Source organism: Notolabrus celidotus, chromosome 7, assembly GCF_009762535.1.
Source record: "Notolabrus celidotus isolate fNotCel1 chromosome 7, fNotCel1.pri, whole genome shotgun sequence".
Classification (NCBI taxonomy): Eukaryota; Metazoa; Chordata; class Actinopteri; order Labriformes; family Labridae; genus Notolabrus; species Notolabrus celidotus.
In genome coordinates this window covers 20,076,040-20,096,868 of record NC_048278.1, presented here as the reverse complement: position 1 = coordinate 20,096,868, position 20,829 = coordinate 20,076,040, and the positions used below count along the sequence as shown (strand labels likewise).

Below are 20,829 nucleotides of genomic sequence, written 5' to 3'. Positions count from 1 at the left end.
TTAAATATGTGTCCTTTTCAATTGTATGCATGTTAATAAATTCTCTGGTTTATGGTACTGCTTGTGTCTCTGAAAGAGAGAGAAAAGGAAGAGCAGGCAGATAAATCATAAAGTGGCTGGAGTGCATAAACAAAAAAACATAAATATAAGGACAGATATACACACATGGAAGCCCCATTCTCATGCACACATACTTACAGAGACAGTTTTATGTGAAAGATAGGTCCTGGGAAAAGATGTATTGCTGACAGTATAAAGGTCAAAGGTCATATGTCAAAGGTTAAGGCCCGGTCAGCAAGAGTGGACTACTCAGGAGACCTCACCTCTAATGGACCCTGCCTAAGCGCGTGTGTGTGTGTGTGTGTGTGTGTGTGTGTGTGTGTGTGTGTGTGTGTGTGTGTGTGTGTGTGTGTGTGTGTGTGTGTGTGTGTGTGTGTGTGTGTGTGTGTGGATGGACCCAAAGAGACACACATATGCAGGTTTTACAATGACACCATATTTTCTGTCATGTGAGGATGTGTGTCCATCACTGAGCTCACACTAAGAGGCACGTAACCTTCTCTTTATGCATGTGCCTGTGTGTGTATGTGTGTATGTGCGTGTGTGTGTGTGTGTGTGTGACCCTATGCCCTACATCCTGACAGGAAGAGCTGGCGGGCTGAGAATGGAGCTCCGGACCCCAAGGTGTCAATCACAGATTGAGATTGACAGACGAGTTAGCTCGCGCTGCTCTCACACTCACCCACACACACTATCTCTCAGGACGGCACTCTGTCACTCTCTCAGGCTGCCTGTCTCTCACTCTCTCTCTTCCCGTCTCTGTCTCCCCTCTGTTTCCTCTCTCTGCTCCGTCGCTTCCCCCCCTTTTTTGTCTGTCTCACAGCCTGTGTCTGTACACTCACATGCTGTTTGCAGTTTGTCAGCCCCCCGGTCCAACCCCCCTGTCTGATTCTCCCTTTTTTCTCTCTTTTGCCAACTCTGTCTGTCTTTCAGCTTGTCTCTCTTCTTTTTCTCTGACAGATGGGTGCCTCCAACCATTTCTGGTTCTCCTCTTCCTCTCAATACATCTCCCTTCTTTGGTTTTCTAATTTCCTTCGCAGCACATAAAGTGCTCATTCGAGTGTGCACACACGTATAGTTTTACACTAAACCTTGTTTGTGTTTGTGTTTGTGAGTTTTATCTTATAAAAAATGAAATTTGATGTTGTATTTATAGTGTTGTGTCAAAAGTGAAGCCAAATCTATGTGAGCTCCCCCTAATGATCTTCTGCAGTATAGGTCATAGTCCCTGCCTCCTTCATGTTATCAAGTGGGGCATAGGTCAAACTTAAAACTCAAATGAACAAGTTAAAATTGACTTATTCAAATTTAGTTTCTGTCAATTAGGTACATGTTATCATTCTTATTTATGTCCAAGTTTAGTTAGAATTTTATTAGAAGTTTTGTGATGCTAAAATGGGTTCATGCCATGTTGGACAGCTCTGTTAATGCAGCCCCTGTGTTGCTTTGTGTACCTCATTAGCAGAGAAGAGGAGACAGAATGTAATAGACACTAACGTAGGAGTCATCAAACTTTTCATGACCATAGTTTCAAACTGGCTAAAGAAGCTGTGATGCTGGACTGTGCCATTTTGGGGGATCTTTGCAGCTTTATCAGTAAGTTGATATTTTTGATCTGCAGAAAGGGCAAGACATCAATGCCGCAGCTCTGCCAGTTGATCTCTTCATCCCCAGAGATCATAGAGCCAAAACATCACCAGTGCGAGATGTCAGTGTAAGTAATATTTTGGCATCACTCTTGTACCATGGGAGGAGTATCTTTATATACAGTCATTTAAATATGCAGGACTATCTTTGTATGCATTTTCTAGCTCAGGCACCTAATTTGTTCCTGTCTTGGCTATGAAATATTTTGCAAAAATATTTGGTCCAGAAATCAAGATATTTTATCATTTTTCTTTTAACATTCTTAAAGTTCTTAATATTCTCTTTTAACTGTTCAAATCCCATTAAATTGGTCTTTGTATAAATAGTGCTCTATGAATGAACTTGCCTTTTAAAAAACCCACAAGAACTGGGTCGAAACTGGGCTGCAATAAAAAAAAACTAGCACAAACTGCCAGAAATATATCAAAAATAAATTACAAAGTACAGCTTTAATAATGGATTTAAGAAACTAGATTAATGCTCTTGAATCTTATCTAAACGAGGTTTGGTAACAACAACATCTGGCAGGAGTGGATATCACAAATGAAAATGAAAAAAGGAGTCCCTCAATCAAAGATTAGCAGATTACTCCATCTAATTTTGAAGAAACTCCATCTTCAAAGCTCTGCTATGTGAAGTCTCCAGATAATTCTGACAGAGGCACAAACTCTTTATTGCACATATTTTGACTTGAATAACTGTTTGCCAAATTTGTCCTCTATCATGGAAAAATTGTGAGAACTGTCATTGACAGACTAACATAGTGCGAACCTGACCACTCGTCATGGAGAGTGTAGATCTGACAATCGATGAATCCTGGTGTGATCACAGGGGCTACATTTTATGACAAACCATCACTTTACAAAAAGACTAGTATTACCACAGGAGGTGATACACATCATCTCGATGATTCATGAATGTCCATGACTGTTCTATTGTTTACACAGTGTCTCATTGTTCACTTGTGAATCTGTAGCCTCTCATTGTGCTTTGCAACAACATGCTAATGCTACTGATTGTCTCAGATGCATCTAGATTGAAGAGCAAATTACTGCTGATGTGATAAGAGTTGTAAAATCCTCCCTCAATGGGGTATAAACTGCTGTGCTGTGTCTTGTTGTGTGATAACACTTCAATCTGGACTTCCTGGTTTTATATCTCATCTCCTCACTGGTAGCCACACGCCCACATGAGCGCAGCCCCTTGTGGTGCTTTGATGCAGTGCTATTTTTGGCTTTCAAGGATGAGGAGCAGTGGCTCTTTATGAGCAACTTCTTGATAGCAGCTGATATGGATTCAAGCACATCAAATTGTCACACAAAGGGTAATTACAGCATATTTCATATACATTTGCAGAAAGAAATCAGGTACATTTGTCGTCCATTTGTGGTGAGAAAACCAAGTAAAAGAGACTAAAACAACCACATAGTAGCAAGAGAGGTTAAAGATACACTATTAGCTACGTACATCTAGGTAGCATACCATCTACAAAATTGGAGCTGGCACATGAAGCAAACACTAAATGGAAAACGGTATTGGATGCAGCAGTGTTAACAAGCTAACAAATGGAAAAGAAAATGTCACAGACCCTGACAGTGATAAGACAAAGAGGTGTGGCACTGATTCATGTGATCCTGTTGACTTTGTCTTATTACAGCCATTGAAGACGATCAGTTGAATGTCAATAATAACAGTTAAGTTAGCTCATTTTAAAGAGGGCTACAGAGTTAATGTAACCGTGGACGCAGCTTAAACTCATTAAATCATTATAAAATCCTGCTCACCCTGTCACCCCTGTGGTTCTAATCCACTGTAACGACCCCTCATCATACATGGTCCTTCCTGTTATCCGGCCTTCTTAATTATAACTAAGCAGTGTTAAAAATGATTGGTCGGAATCCCACAACAACTCAGATTAATCTTTAACAACAAAACCAACCCTTAGGACAACCTGATCACACAGGTCATATCAAATTAATTTGTGGATATTCCTGCCTGTTGACTCTGTGCCGAAAAAAGAATAGTTCCCATCTCTTGTAATTCAGAGAACGATGACAGTAACCCCGGGCACAGATGTGAGAGCAGTCTGATGAGCTACTGGGATTCAACCATCTCTAATGGGGTAAGTGAAGCAAGATCCTGTCCTGCAATCCAGGCAACAGCAGCAGAGCTGATGACAGCATCACTAAGTCGGCCATTGCTACAAAGTAACTTCACGACACATCAGGGTGTTGCTCGCCCTGTCAGGATTCTAATTTGCATACCCCCACCTCACTATACATTACCTCCTACATAGCAGCCTATTGTCCCACTGTCCCACAGTGCTATAATTTAGGAAAATCAGTCTGCTACTCTTGTAGCAAATACCTACGGTGACTAAAATAGACCAACATTTGCTGTTCATGAAACAATATTCAAAAACTGACACACTTTTTAAGATCTGGACAAGTGATCCATTCTTAAATTGCCAAAAAAAACAGTAGTATTTGATGAATGGCCATGAATCAATAGGAAAACTACATTAATGGTAAGTCTACTCAAATTTACATTTCAATTGACTGATCAAACGGACCACCCCCTCAGTAATGAAGGCACCCTGTAACTGCTGGTGAGTAATTATTTTAGCATCACAGAAAAAAAAAAAAAAAACAGCACTAAATGCATGGTCCTCACAAGCATAGTAAGAATAATGTGTCCATCTGTGGATGTATATGTTCAGCTTTGCAGGGAGGGAGATAGTCTTGGTCTTTGAAGATGTATAAGTCTGTTTCCTCTTCGGGGCCATTAAAGTGTGCAAACGGTCTATTAGTGGGTTAAACGCACTCACAGTGACCCTTCAGCTGAAACTTTGACCCCTCAGAAAGAGCCCGCAGCACTTCACCACTCAGAGAGTTCGTTGTAAATCGAAATAATCAAATCTTTACATTTACCAAGGATGTCAAATTGTCTACGGTTGAGTTTGATGCACCTGAAACTGACAGTATGAACTCATTTGCTTGTGTTGCTAAGTGTTTGACTGTGTGTTTTTGGAATAAAAGAGAAGGGGAGGCTGGCTGGCTCTGTCAAACTATATTCAGAGACTGTTTTAAAAAACATAGTGTAGCCTCTCTTTCCATTCTACAATCTGTTCACATTTTTCTTCTTCTGTTCTCCCCGCATAAGCCCCTTTCTTTCTCATCCCTTTCTTCACCCTCATCCTCTGATTCCATTCCCTCTCCCTCTTCCTCATCTCCCTGTGTACCGCTCTATCTTCCATCTGCTGCCCCCCCCCCCCCCGCTCTCTCTCTCCCTTCATCGCTTTCTTTTTTTTCTCCCTGCTTTAGTCTCGACACCTGACAGAGACGGTATCCAGCAGTAAATCTCCTAAAGCACAGTCATCCACCATCGTTCATACCACAAAGCTGGAGAGAAAGAGGAAAAGAGTGAGAGATGGAGAGAGAGAGGAGAACAGAGGGAGCCGTTGAGTGTTACTGTGTAGAGGAGGAGAACAAAAGATAACAAAAAGACAAACAGACACAAAATGGCCCGAGACGCAGGCGCTGGTGAAGGGGTGAAAACAGACACTGATGGAGGTGCTGAAAGAGTGATAGCAGAGAGGGAGTGAGGGAGGGAGATAAAGACACAACCATTCACATGACTCACACACACTATGCACACACACACACACACACACACACACACACGCGCATGTATAATGGTTGTTGGCAGGATGAGTTACATGATGAAGATCCCCCCTAGGCTTGAAGACATCCTTCCTGCCCCAGCAGACTGGGACATGTTGGGCTAAGCTCCTTGGGCACAGAGCCTCAACTTATGGAGGACCACCAATGCGCACTCGCTGCTTCTGTCTAAGCTTTGTGTGTGTGTGTGTGTGTGTGTGTGTGTGTGTGTGTGTGTGTGATTACATGCATGTGTCACAGTGTACAGATATGTATAAGCCAAGGAATCAGGCAATTTTCAGATTTGTTGCTTGTGACTTTCAAATCCGTCTCCGTGCATGGGGCTACATCAAAATGTATTTGTGTTTCTGAGTAGGATTGTGTTTCCCCTTGTGTTTCCATGTGTGTTTCCATGTGTGCCAGAGTGTGTGTATATATGTGTCGAAATGGACCAGTAGGATACTGTGTTTTTGTGGCTGGAAAATCCGTCCTCCTGCATAATTCTACAATGGAATCCATTTGTGTCCATCTGTGTATGTAGGATTGTTTCGGAGTGTTCTGCTGTGTGTGTGTGTGTGTGTGTGTGTGTGTGTGTGTGTGTGTGTGTGTGTGTGTGTGTGTGTGTGTGTCTGTGTGTGTGTGTGTGTGTGTGTGTGTCTGTGTGTCTGTGTGTGTCGGTGTGTGTCGATGTGTGTGTGTCAGTGTGTGTCTGTGTGTCGGTGTGTGTCGGTGTGTGTGTGTCAGCATGCTGGGCAGAATGTCCATAGCCGGTGCTTTATGGCTGCTGAGGTCTGATTACATTGGTGCGACTGGAGGGCTGAGCAGACTGGTGCTCCTATCTGTCTTGTGTGTGGCTGACTGAACAGATACACACTCACAAACACATGCATACACATACACATACACACAGTGAGTGGAGATGGCTCAGCCAGAGACACTTGGCCTGCCTCCCGGAGATCTCACAGGGATACGCACACACACATACACATACACACACGCACAAACACACCTAATGGATTCACACAGGAAAATGCACTCAGTTCATACATGATTCCCACATTCCATGTCTGTCAATGAATTTTGATTATGATTTACATTGTGAAGTGTTAAACTTTAGTGCGGTTGTCACATTAATCCATACACCACATTTATAATACCTGCGCTGAACGCTCATCACTTGTCGAATAAGAAATGTGCCCAAGGATCCCAAAAATCAAGTTAGGATCAAGAGAGGAAAAATGTCTCCCTTCGATAATAATGCATCATCCTGCACTTACCTGACTGCCGGCAACGCCAGGAGCTGATAACTCCTGATTTATGCTGCTGATCCCAAAGAACCTGACCTGAATCTATTTGCTGCTGAATTTAATTTCACTAGTCAGTCGTAAGGGCGAGTACATAATGTATACCAAACAAGAGAACAGTTCTGACTGAGACACACTGATATATTTTCCTGTATAGAGCATGACACATCAAATCATGTTTTCATTTATTTTATCCTTTTTCTTTTTGCTATTTTAGACGTTTGCATATCTCGAGTAAGGCTTATCACACATGTTTCAGTGCAAAAACATTTTAACTGATGTCTTTCATGAAATATCCCTAATAGTTTTTCCTGTTAATCTATAACTCTTAATCTCTTCCAGGCTGCAATCACTGTTTGAAAGTTGCTAATAGGATGCAGATTTGGCCAAGTGTTTAAAGTTGCCCAACCATGTAGCGGATGGCTCGGGTTTGATTCCTGCCTGTGGCCACTTTGCCCCATGTCATTCCCCCACTTTCTCTCCTGGTGTCCTGCTCTATCCACTGCCCTAGCCTCTTTAAATAAAGGTGCAAAAGACGAAAAAATATAACTTGGTTTTTTTTCATCATAAAGACCAGTTTTGTAAGTTAAAAAGTAATTGATTTGTTTTTTAAAATGATTAGTTCAAGAAATCTGTAAATGATACAATATAAATAAAAATTGCCTTCCTCTAGCTTCAGGTTATGTATTTGGTTTTAACAACTGCCAAGTTATTCAAAAGAGTAGAGTACCAAAACCTTCTACATTCAAACTACGTTACAGGAGAAGAGAGAATAAAGAATTTATACTGAAATTAATTTGGGTATCTGGAACAGATTGGAGTGTAGTATTATTTGTTATTTAATCATATTCATACATTGCTATTTTATTTCCTTATATTCATCCAAATTAGAGAAATGAGAATGGTGTTTTGCATTGAAAATTCTCTAAAAGTTGAATTTCAGAGGTCTTTCTTCTAAGTGGTCCTTGGTGGTTTATCACAATTTTCTTTCCTACAACACAGCTCAGGTGGCTCTTATCAACCTGTCTAGCTGTTTTCAAGGTCAACAAGAGCCCCCACTGAAAGGAACTGTTGGAGATGTCAGTCCACAAAGACAGGGTCTTTTTCATTTGGTGCAGCCTACATGTTGAATTTAGCTACACACTTTCTTGTAAGTAAGAAAACAGCATCAGATTTTCAGTCAATGAGATTTGCTGTGCTGATTCCAAAATGATATTCAAATAGAAGTGTCATAGACTACAGTGTTTTTAAGAGAAATCTCTGCTCTTTCAAACTGTCTGTTTCAAAATGTGCTCTAGATTACCCAATATTAGGACGGTTTGTTTGGTACTTTTTTAGCCTGGTTTATATTTGGATGCAATATTGATGCCTCTGTTTTTTTGTTTGAGGCAAAATCTTGTAATTTAGTTGAAATTGCTGCTAGTGTAATTTCATTTGCTACGTCATGCTGAACATTGCTGGAGGCATTTGCCCTGAGATCACAGAATTGAGAGTTTAGCTCTAAGCTGTTTCTGTTGCAATAAATGCCTTTTTAAATAAACAATAAAAGCAAGTGTGTCAAAATGTCTATGACATGAATGTATAGCTGCTCATACACAGCATAAACTTTTAAATGGATATCAACCTTTTCATTCCCTTTTCTGTCTATTTATGTTCTATTCTAATTAAGTGAATTCCTTTGCTCCACAGACGGTCTGATCTTTATATAGCATGAGGGGGTATTTTAAATTGTTCTGGCTTAATGATAGCATGGTGGCTTTATATAATACAGGGATAAGGCAGAGGTAGCATGCTTTGTCTTGTGACTGGAAGTGTGCACCAGTAGGAAGCCCGTTGAGAGAGAGGGAGAGGGAGAGAGAAGTGACAAAAAGAGAGGGTGGGAGGCAGGGAGGAGGTGGGGGGGGGGGGGGGGGGGTGGGGGGGTACAGCAAGATCTAGAGAACAGGAGGCTAGATGTTGTTACATTTATTGAGAAGTAGCTAAGCCCTTTGTGCAGGGGGAATTTGAAGAAGAGAGGGGAAGGTGGAGAAAGGAGGGAGAAAAGACAGGAGATGGGCTCTGCGTGAGAGAAAGTGAGGCTGTGAAAGATGAGAAATGAGAGGGAAAAGGAGGAAAATAAATAGACACAAAACTCTGAACGATTAAGAGTGAGAGAGGGGAAGAGAGTGAGGAGGGGAGAGGGGAAAGGGGAGCAAAGGGATGGAGATGGAGAGAGTGCAGGAGAGATGGACAGTGATGTATTGGTGTGCAGGACAGTGAGTACAGCCCAGGCTAACTCCCGAGTGTGTGTGCGATGTATAGAATTAGAGGGGACAATGTGGCGTAAAGTGATGGGGGAGTCTCAAATGTTGTTTCTGTTCACTTCCAACGCATCAGGAAGAATCACCTTCAGTCAGTCACTTTAAGAGAGGGTGAGAGCGAAAAGGAAGAGGATAGAAGCAAAAACAGAGAAATAAGAGGCAGATAATGAGGCTGGAAACGTGTGTGCGAGTGTATGTGTTAATGTGTGCACGTGTGTGCACGTGTGTGTGTGTGTGTGTGTGTGTGTGTGTGTGTGTGTGTGTGTGTGTGTGTGTATGTGTATGTGTGTGTGCGTGTGCGTGTGCTGTATCTGATTTTTATGTGAATCCTTAAATGTGGATGAAAAACCAAGGCTTTAGGTTTTTAATCAGCCCCATCTGAGCGCTGTACGGGGACTCTGAGAAGCTTTCATGTGGAGTTTGTCTTTCTCCCACACAACTGAAACACACATACACACACACACTGGCAGAAATACACACACATATACAAAGCATCCCCTCATGCCTTCTGTTCTAAATTTACACCTAACATGAGAACAGGAGGATGGGGGAGGAGGCAAGGAGGAGTGAGGCAAGGTAAGGGAGTGAAGACGAAGAGTGCAGGACAGAAGTATGAAGACAGTGGGTGGAAAGAAGAGGAAGGAGAGTGGAGAGAAAGCACAGGGAGAGAAAGAGCAAACGAGAAGGAAAAGAAGTGTAGTTACACATCAGGAAGAAGCAACAAAAAGAGGAGGAGAAGAAAGGAGAGGAGAGTCGCCAAATTTGATTTAGACAGCAGGCAAAAGAGATGGACAGAAGGAAGAGAAGAGAGGGGCACAGAGAGAGTGAGACAGACATCGGGAGGGGGAGAGAGGGAGAAGGACAGCGGTATATTAGTCAAGGTGTCCAGTCTATGTATTGCCTGCTGTGCAATACCACCCCTCTGATTTACTCTGCCGAGTGACTGATGAGGAGGAGGACGAGAAGGAGGGATGCAGAGATGAAGGGATGAGAGAGGAGGGAGGTCTCGCAACGAGCGTTTAGGCCAAATTAACGGCACCTCATAAATTAGACTAACAGCCAAAGTAGAGGGGCTGTAGGGGAGGGGCTGCAGAAGTGTGTAAGTGTCTGTGTACACAAGTATGTGTTGTGCATGTATGTGAGTGATGACATGTCAAGAGGGAACAATTTGGAGCAATGCAAACAGATTACTCTCTGATAAAGTAGCGATATCCAGCCGCTCACTCATACAAACACAATCTTGCCTTGATTACTGCACGTACTGAAGCGTTCTCTGCAGCATGATGCGCTCATAAACTGAAACAGCAGGCGGAGTGTAAACGTTGAGGAGGCTGGATGTACGTTGCCCACCTTTTCACGCGTGAAGAGTTCTCTTTTTCGTTCTTGCACAAAGAGAAACTATGTGAAACTTACATCTTTGTCAAACAGTAAATTCAACAGTGAATTATAAAAGTTACTTTTAGATGAAAAAGAATATGAATTAGAAAACATGTTTTGCTGGAGAATAATTGCTGGATGACTACAGTTGTGATTAGCACAGCATGTTAGCTATTCATAAAGAATGCAAAACGTTCAATCTGAAAACATTCACATTCAAATGATGTCACTGATTCTCCCTCCAAATCCACTCCTTGCAGCTACAGCATGAATAATGTTTTTAAGAGACTGTTTATGCAACCAACAACATGTGGTTAATGTTAGAGAAAGACAATGTTCTTGGCTAAACGCTGAAAATGTAAATCCTGACTTGGAGCTGACTCATGATGGGATGCATTGATTTTTTTTCTTTCTTACGTTTAACCAAAACCACAAGCTTCCTCATACCTTAATCAAGTGGCCTAGTAGCCTAAATATACTGAAGAATTGAATTGACGCACAGGACACAAATCTTTCCCTCAGGTGTTCTGTAAGCTTTGTATGCCTAATCATCCACCTCCCTTCAGTCCCTTAGCAGTAAAAGGAAGCAGCACTCCATAGAATGAAGAAAGGTAATCACTCAGTCCTCCAATCCTCCATTTGACAAAGAAATTAGAAATGTATCCATCTATTTTGATAGAGGCAGTGTAAAGGCTTTAGTTAAAAAAAATTGCTATACAGTTGTCAAAATACGTATACCTGTACACACAGAAAAACGACATGTTCCCTTTGCTCCTTAACAGCGCACCACACAGTAATAGGATATGTACAGCTGTCACAAGCAAGTACTGGTATAGAAAAGCTAAAAAAAAAAAAAAAAGATTAAGGTTAAAGAACCAGTACACAACATGAACATTCAATCACAAAACACCTTCTGCCTCGTATATTAGGTTGTCGCCGGGATGTCCCGTATTTTGTGCTAAATTGATTTGTCCTGAACAGGACGCCCCTTGTCTGGTATATTGACGTTACTTCTCTGTAATCACAAGTCGACACTTCACTTATCATATATCAGCTCTAACACAGACAGTAGTCCTTCAAGCACTCCATCAAGTAACACCTGTCATCCAGTCACAGCCCCCCTCACATGAAGACAAGACATACCTATAGAATCAAAAGCACTACAGCCTGCTGAAAAATGTTACATTCATGGATGGTGTTATTTGGTGGAATTGTGGCACACAAATGTGGATAAGAATGGAAAAGGCCAGCAAAAAAGATGTTGCAGCTGCAACAAGCAACAGGAAGCAGGGAAGACTTTGGGTTAAGCCATTGGGTGTTTTCAATAGGCCACGTGGGTGAGCATGACCTTACACAGCATGCTGCTGCAGAGATACACAAGAGGACCATGCTAGCAAAAGGTGCAAGCAATAATGGGGCTTTTTTTGTGTCACAAATGACTGCTTGAAGCCATCAAGAGCAGTGAGAAACATCCATGGGGAAAGTGAACTTGTTGGGTAGTTCCTCGCTTTTGGATTTTAAATCCACATTTGTTCTGTCTCCAACCTGTTATTTATCATATAATCTATTTTATGATTTATCAAGGGTGAACATATTTTTTCACTATGATAATGTCATGTTTAAGTAACATAATGCCAGTATATGAGACTTTTGGTCATGGTTTCACTCACTGTCTGTGATAAAAATATCTCCTATTATTCTCTGATTGAGGACTGTGGCATAATAGTTTAGGGGTCACTTTTGGTAAAAAGAGAGGTTTAATAATATTTCCTTAATACATTATAGTACAGTTTTAGTAAAAAATACTGATCAAATGCATATTTCTTGTGTACACATTACATTCACATGTAATACCATCACTACTATTGTACTGAGCTCCAAAAAATTATACAGTACTGAAAAAGTTGCTAACCCTAGTTGTATCTCTCCCCTAAAGCCCCTCCCACCAAATGACACACCTAACAGCCAATCAATATTCATTTAAACAAAGTTAAGCAAAACTAGATCAGGAGAGAGAGAGAGAGTTAAACAGTGACTTGCTGACACAAGTCACAGAGAAGCAGAATGATGTAAGTTTGGACAGAGTCGCTGTGATTGGCTTGTTACATGCAAGCTTACCCTTATTGGTTGCTTAGTGCAGACCAGAGAAGTTTTCTTAAAAACTGAATACAAGGATGTACATTTATTTAAAATAACATTTAGTTTAATGTTTTAGGTGATATGCAATTATCAAAATTGTATAATTTATCAACATTGTAATGGAAAAATGTTACCCACTGTAGCTTTAATGACCATGTGGTGCTCACAAACAACAACAGCAGCGCAAGCAAGGATTGCACAAAAGTCAATGCTAACAAAATGGAGCAATCAGAGGTCTCTCATCACACATTTTAAGTTATCCCTTTAAATTATATGTTAGAATAATATAAATTATTAAAAAATCAACATATGACAAGTTTTGTGTTCTGTAATTGGCTGAAATACACAGGGGGCTAAGAGCTGAGCTGCTGCTTACGTAAACTCAAACTTTTAATTAGGGTTCATATCAAATCCTTGTCAGGCAAGGAGGGTACAGCTTTTTTTAAAAAAGGTGAGATTGATACTTTTTCACCCCATCAGTAACAGAGGGATACAGAACTCAGGTCTTGGAATCAAAATTGGTATCGGGAAGGAAAAAAATGGTGGAGGAACATGTCAACTATTCATCTAATGCCAAAGTAATGTAACTCAGCACTTCCATCTACTCTCTTCATGTATGTTTTTTGTTACAGCTCAACACACACACAGCATAAATCCTGTGTCTACACATTATTTATGTTACTCCTCTTTCATTCTAAAGAAATGTTAACTCTGTCAGAGGCGGCAGGCACTCGCCCGATCGCTGTGTGATTACAGCGGTGCTTGACTGAGTGAGATACTAATACAAACACACACACTTACACACACACTCACAAGCACACAGTAAGCCACCCACACACCAATCTTGGCAGCATAGAGTTGATGCTCAGAGTGATTAAAGTGGCGTGCTTCTGAGTGTGTCACCTGGGTGCTGCTGTATCTTAAATCAGGACAGTGGGGCTCAGATTGGGTATTGACTGGCCCGCAGAAGTCTCCATCCATCACACTGAGAAACGATAGCACAGAGGCTGCCCTGATCTACGCATATACCACTGATGTCAGTGGCTGGCTGGCTGGCTGAGGTGACGTAGCGTTAGGGTTATAGCACGGGCTGTTATTTATACTGCACAGTAAGCAGGCGGAGAGGTGCGTTTTAGCGGCAGATGTGCACCGACAGGCAACGCGTCTTCAGTCAAGGCATGGATAAACACACGTTCAGAAGCAAACACAAAGGCAGGTGCTCCTGTGACAAACACAGGCTGACAGACACATATGCTCAGACGTGCAGCGCTTATCATAAGAGATAAGACTTCCCTTTCTGTCTCTGTCCTGTTGTCTCTCACTCTGTGATACACATACTCACACAAACACAGCATACTCACACGCAGACGTAAAGCTCTGTTTTGAGGGCCCGAGCAGCTTCTTTTGACTGTGTGCCTAATGATAATAAATGAGCCATCATTGGTGGGTTGGAAGGCACTAAGTCATCCCCTTCATCGACAGGAGGAAGACTGGGAGCCCCAAGGTCACCCCGCTGTCAGCATCACTCTCCCTAACGACTCCTCCAGCTCTCTCAAACACATGCATGTACACACACATATGAGCACACACTCATACTCCTGTACTGTTGGGTCACACTACACACGAGAGACCACCTGGGAAAAACCTGCTACAAGATGCTCCACGGTTTTTATCTTCGAGAAGTGGAGGCGAGCAAATTTTATTCAACACCACTTATGATGGGAACTTTTTCACCAAAGCACTTCACACTGAGGCAGGATGATCCCTCTAATTCAGTGGTTGCCTCGTCTTTAGCACAAGACCTTTTAGAGATGAGTCTACTTTCAACAGGCTTCACATGTAGGCAGTTCAGGCAAAGAAAAAAATCTCTCAGAATGTTTCTTTTGAGTTGTTTTCTGTTGCCTGAAAAGTTGAAACAGTATTTCACAGTAAAAAGAAAAGATTACGGAAAGGTCTTCACATTAAAACTGCAATTGTGTAGCAGTAGTTTTTTAAATCAGTTTGACCCTCCTCCAGAGTCTTCTGATTTTTAAAAATAGTTTTAAAATATTTGGCAGGACTTGCTTGTAAATAGGAATTTAACAAGCAGTTACTGAAAAACTTCCAACTCTTTGAACCATGTAATAGAAATGTGTAAAGCATATATTCTAATCAAGCTTTCTCTAATGAACACCCAAAACACCCTAAAGAATTTCAAAGTTCTAATATGAGAATCATATTTCGTAACTTCCCAGCATGTTGAAACCAAATAGCTGCTTTAACAATTCACTAATGACTTTGATTTTGTTAATTAACACTGATTGAGAAAAGAATCCTGTGTTTGCCTACTAGCTATGATTTGAGTGTTTATTAATACATGCTGGCTATAGGCAGAGTGGGAGGACAGTGCATTTAACACCCCAGCTCTCTTGACAGACAGGTGACAACATCACCCATGATCTATCAGGTGAGCCATTTGTGCTGGCTATGTTTCCAATGAATGCCCTCAATGATGGATAAGTGGGCGTTACTTTTAATATCAAACTTGTTTGATATTCTCGATTCCAAGTCAGACTCTCTCTGACGGCATATCCGCATAAACCAATGACAGGTGCTGACTGGAGAGTGTCACCAACTGAATGCTGAGTACTTCTACAACTCACAAACATGGCAGCAAATGTAAACACAACCGTGCCCCGAGCCAATTGGAATATTCAAAAATAAGACCAGCTTGTGGAATTATTCACCCATGTTCATTTCCACGTTTTTTTGTTTTTCACTGCAAAACAGAACACAGGCTAGGACAGCCAGCTGACGACTTCAATCGTTCTTATGTTTGTTTATCTTCTAAAGTCACATTTGATCATGCAAGTTCCTGTGAGATCTCCTGTCTGTGGAATTGTCACTGTGAAATCTAGTGTGCCTGTTCAGAGGACTGCAATGTTGAAACAAGTCAGAACTGTCCTTTTATGTCTGGTCTCCCTCACATAAAGTTACGAAAGTGCTAGTGTTGTTAAGTCTGATACCACCATGACACATCCACCTCTTCTTATGCTTCAGGTAGACTGATCCTTTTGTTGAATGTGTGGTACTCGAAAATGAATTGTTGAACTTCAAAAAGAAAAGTGGCTCATTGGTCACTGGGTCGGTAACACACAAGTTCATATCCTGTGGAACTGGCAGAAACAGAAAAGAATTGTTTCTGAGTAATGATCATTTCAATGTTGACAGCAAAAGGTGTTCTGTTATTTTTTGCCACTGAAATACAGACATTGTTATTTTGATTCTGATGTCACTTCTTGGCGTATCTTCAAATGTATTACTTCCCTAAATCAGGACTGCACAAAGGTTTTAAAATTTCTGGAAAAAAAGCTCAAACTGTAAGTTGGGTTTTTAATTTGGATTATTTTGAACTTTTGATTATGCAGACAACCATCTCTTGAAGCTATATTGGGGCTGGCCCCAGTCATCTAAAAGCTCTCACAGCCTCCTCGGCTGCGAGTGAGGGAGCATAATGACGTCATCTGAAAATACAATATCATAACACGGGACACTGAAGTATAAGCAAAACAAATAAAGGTTCAAATTATTCAGATTTTTATTTCAGACTGATCTAGGAAGTTCTGTGACAATAACTTTCCATACCTCATAGCCCCCCTACTTTGTGCCCTCAGTCGGCACAGTGCACAGGATATCACCTGCCAGACTTTTTCCTCAAGCAAAAACAGCTACAGATCAGATCAGCTGAGGAGGGCAAGCATTGCATAACCGAAACCTGTCTCTATAAAACCCCCCTGACCCCACTGATTTCCGGCCCGCTCCCTAATGAGCTGCCACGCACTGTCATCTCTCCAAGGCACAGATCAGAATTCAAACCCAGGAAGGACGAGGAGGGGGGAAGGCACGTAAATTCCTCCACCCAAGGCACACAAAGTAAAGCAGTCCAAAGCAAGTGAGTGTAATTAATGCTGTACTAAAAATGTGAGTTTGTGGGTGAGAGAGGGAGGAATCAGAAGGCGCGCTGGAGAGAAACAAGCAGGAAGGTAGCGCTTTCAACTGTGGGAATTCTTCTCACATGCACATATAGATTGCACATGCACACATACATGCATGGACACACTCACACATGCACACACAGGTTGCAAGTTTAGACTGGAGCTGTAGAAAGCTAATTTGCACCACATTGAAATGCATCTCAATTAAAGAGAAACACATCGAGGTGCCAGGGGAGGAGAGAAGAGAGAGATGTGAGAGAACGGGAGGGAGGAACGGGGTGTGAAACAGATAGTGTGTGAGAGTATGAGAGTAATAGAAAGAGGAGGAGAGGGAGGGGGGCTGAGCTCAACTGTATTTGGCAGTGGAAGAAGGGAGAGAGAGGACGAGAGAGAATGTTTTCATCTCCCTCTCTTGGAAAAACATCTCATTTTGGGATGAATCAGATTTAGAAAGGGTGTTAGGAGGTTGAGGCGCAGCTAAAAATCCTAACTAACTTCAACCTCGTTATCACCAACTCTTTGGTTGTATGCCAGCACACCAGGGCTGTCCCTGCTAAAACTGTGCCTGTGTGAATGCATGTTTGCCCTCGGATATTTTTAAGCCCAAGGCGTGTACTGTATGACGGAATGGGTTGGTACATCCAAGATGCAATAAGGTTTTTTACCTAAGTGAGTAGGCAAGTGTGACCGCAGGCCTGCATCAATGTGTCGTGGGTATTATTATAAGAATGTGTGGAAGGCTTTGTTTGTCAAGTTAAAAATGAGATAACGTGCGTAAGTACATGCGAGTGCGTATGTGCCTGTTATGTGTGATTTAGTAAGTATGCGTCCGGGAGAACAAACAACAACCGGAGGAAAGAAAAAAAACACACACACACAAGCACGCAATCTGTCACAAGAAAAAAAATCAGGATTGGCTTTGTACGCCGCTACCATTTTGCACGGACTGTCATGTTCTTAAGACTGCAATGAAGCTGCCAGCCCACCATCTTAACACCGAATACAAGAAGATCCATTCTTTCATGCTGTCAAACGCCACACAACTTGTCTGCTTCTTGTATTAAACCCTTTAACCCAGTGTTTACTTCTTCTTTTACAGCTCTTAGAGTGAAAAGCATTCTGGGAAATCAAGTCCTTTTTGATCTTCTTCTGGTGTCAGATTAAGCGCCCTGCTCCTGACTGCAGCTCTGTGACACTTCTCTCACTATGATGTAATGCTTCAACCTGTCTCCTTTATTAGCAGCATCAGTGATAATCAGATGATTAGTATTATAACTGCCATTAAGAAGAGCCAGGGCACTGTCATCATCATCATCCTGATGGCTATCAGCGACACCGTGTCAGCACATCATCTGCTCGTTTTCACCTGACACAGGCTGAGGGTAAATGACTGCTTTATTGCATGAGTTCCTGGCTGTATCTACTGAAAATATCCACTGAAACATTTGCGTGAATTTCAGACCAAAGCTCATCTGAACACAGGAGTGGAGGGAAATTGAGGAGCGATGACATGGGGTTCACTTTTATGGAAATGTATCTACCTTGATTTATTACTTTTACCTTTAATGTAGTCAGGGAAACAAAACAAGTTTCGGTTATAAATATCTACGTTACGCCAACAGCAGTGAATCAGTTCTCTTTCAAAAACTGAGCGGTGACAAAGTTCAGTGGATCCTTGATTGCTGACCAGCAGCTTTTTCAGATTTTAGGGGCATCTCCAGAATATTTTGACCTAGGAGGCCCAGTCAAGAAGCTGGGCACCAATTTTGTCTTTACTTTTCTGTATTTTCCTTCCCCCCCATAACCTGATGTTTATCTTACATTACATTTTCTGTCTAGTATGTAAGGTCTATTTAAGGTAATATTTGCACTTTACATAAAAAGCATTTTTACTCACTGCACTTCATAAGTACGAGTAGATCAGTCAGTGTAGGTCTGATTTTACACGTATGTTGCTTAACTGTTTCTTTTGTATTACATTTAAGCTCCTATTTTCTTTAACCTCTTATTCTTAAATCTATCTGTTATTTAACTTGACTTAACTTGATAATCAAGTGTATTTTTTATCACAGAAAACAACCCAACAGGTTGAAAAACTTCCATGCTTAGTTCTGTAAGGACAAATAAGGATATGTTTCTCCAGAAGCCACATTAAAATGCCACAAAAACTTGTAAAAGCCTGTTGCAACAACAACCAATAAGATAGGCTGAACTCAGGTCACGCCTTTGACCAGACAAGTAGCCAACATAGTTTAGGATTACAAGGCAGCATCTGAGGCAGAGAGTAAATTGTCATAGGGGGGACTTCGCCTCAACCTTGCCATCCCTGGGAATGCCCCTCCATGTTATCTGAATAAGAAGCATCATAGTTAGTGACTTTTACATGTGTTTCTGACTGTGGTCTTGTTTGGTCAATCCTCTTAGTCGCCCCTTGTTTCCTGTAAGGCTCAGCTGAAGTAAGCAGTTGCCCTCTTTTATTTAAACCCCATGTTGGTGACAAGCATGTCAAATCCAGGGGAACCAACTGTGTATCAGTGAAGGCCCTGACAGCTAAATATATAAATATATAGGCTAAAGAAAAACTGCTTACATGGGTTTTTCCTCTTCCTCCAGTACTTTGAGTTAGCATAATCTCTCTCTCGCTCTCTCTCTCTCTCTCTCTCTCTCTCTCTCTCTCTCTCTGTCCCTTTCCCTGTCCCTCCTTTCTTTTTGCTCACTTATTCTTTCCTTGCATACACATGACTGAGCAAATCTGGCACACACATACACACACTTTTCACTTACACACACACACTCCTGGCTTCACAGTGACAGCCCCACACTGTACATGGAACAATAAAACACATCAGCAAACTACTCCAACAACCTCCACGGGCACTTTGTCATGTCCTGTGTGTCTTTACGGCTCCTCAATCTGCCCTTATGACACCGCTTATGAGCCTTTAAGCGGCCCTCGCTCGTGCCTGGGCTGACAGATCGAGTTGTCATTACATTAAGTAGGGACTCTCTATTAGTGCAAATGGTGGCACATAACCAGATAATCGGCTGTGGACAGCAAGTTTGGCTATGTGGGAGGTGAGATGCTAGCGGATGGTGTGTGGGAGAGTAATGTTTTATGTTGGAGGAAGTGTGAGATCTCCATTATAGACAGGCTTAATTGATAAACAGAACAATAAAAGAAGCAAATGGCCCCATAGATTTCTGCCTACAGAACAGCCAGCAGCACTGTAGGATGTCACTATGTATATAATGGAGAGTAATGGCTCTGACAATAATAGCATATTAAATAGAGGCTTTAGAACAATATCAGCCAATGTCATCATTGTAGGAAATAAAAGACTAATAAAATCCTTCTCATAAAAGGGAAAGACAGCAGCGCTTCCCTGGGGGATCCCTTAAAATGTTTCTTTCTTCTCACACTCCTCTCACCTAATCTCTCCCCCCTCTTCCCCTTCCTCACCCCGGCCGGCTGTGTTTTACTCTCTTCCTCACCCCTGCGTGAGAGGAATACTGACTGGTAATAGTCACAAATGGACACGTTTAATTCCCATGCATAATAAGCGAGAAGTTCGCTGCCACGGGCTGAAAAAGAAATTTGAAAGAGAGGAGCGAACGAGCTGCGCTGCTAACACCACCGTGCGCGCTCCTATTTACCTTCCAGCGTGAGAAAACAATCATGAAACGTTGCTTTCAATGTTTCAAGAGCACAGAAGTACCCGGGTTATTTAGACAAACCCCGTTACAAACCAGCACAGAAAGCACTTTTTGTTTTACCCTGAATATAGAGCAACAATTTCGCCAAAAGTGTGCTCACCAGAATATCCGGATCAGTGCTCGTTGTACGGAGAATCCCAAGGAGTTTCCTGTGTCTTTCTTCACCCCAAGTTGAAGCCAGACGCACTCCCACAGTCCCGACACAACTGCAAAAAGAAGAAAAGGTAAGAAGGAGACCACATTGAGAGAGAGGCACGGCAGCCGAGAGAAGACTCACTCATCCCGGGCGGCAATCGAGGTCAACCTCCCCCCTCCCTCCCTCTCCCCACCCACCCACCCCAAAAAGTACATCAATAATTACACACGATTAGCCCGCTAATCCGGGTCTGTACCTCTTGAACGAGACGGGATGACCACCGGAGAGGGAAAGAGACGGGGAGAGGAAAAAGGACCGGGCAAGGCAGCAGGCTGTCAGATTTGACTTCAAACTGATGCTGACGATGCGCACCGAGATAAGCTTCGGAGGAGAGAGAGAGAGAGGGAGAGAGAGAGCGGGAGAGAGACAGAGAGAGAGAGAGAGAAAGAGAGAGAGAGAGAGAGAGAGAGAGAGAGAGAGAGATCAGAGGTGCAGCAGACACATTCAGAGAATTGAATT

The 20,829-nt window shown here is 42.0% G+C and overlaps 1 protein-coding gene across 1 annotated transcript in view; it reads right to left on the bottom strand.

The window, feature by feature from the left end:
- The window catches only part of ptprdb (protein tyrosine phosphatase receptor type Db), a 168,152-nt gene extending 147,529 nt beyond the window's left edge, over positions 1-20,623 (bottom strand). The window contains exons 1-2 of the mRNA XM_034688756.1: positions 20,567-20,623; positions 20,275-20,380 (exon numbers count right to left, since the gene is read on the bottom strand). The gene's annotated coding sequence lies outside the window, so the exon portion shown is untranslated. The remainder of the gene's footprint in view (positions 1-20,274; positions 20,381-20,566) is intronic.
- Between the last annotated feature and the right edge of the window lie 206 nt (positions 20,624-20,829).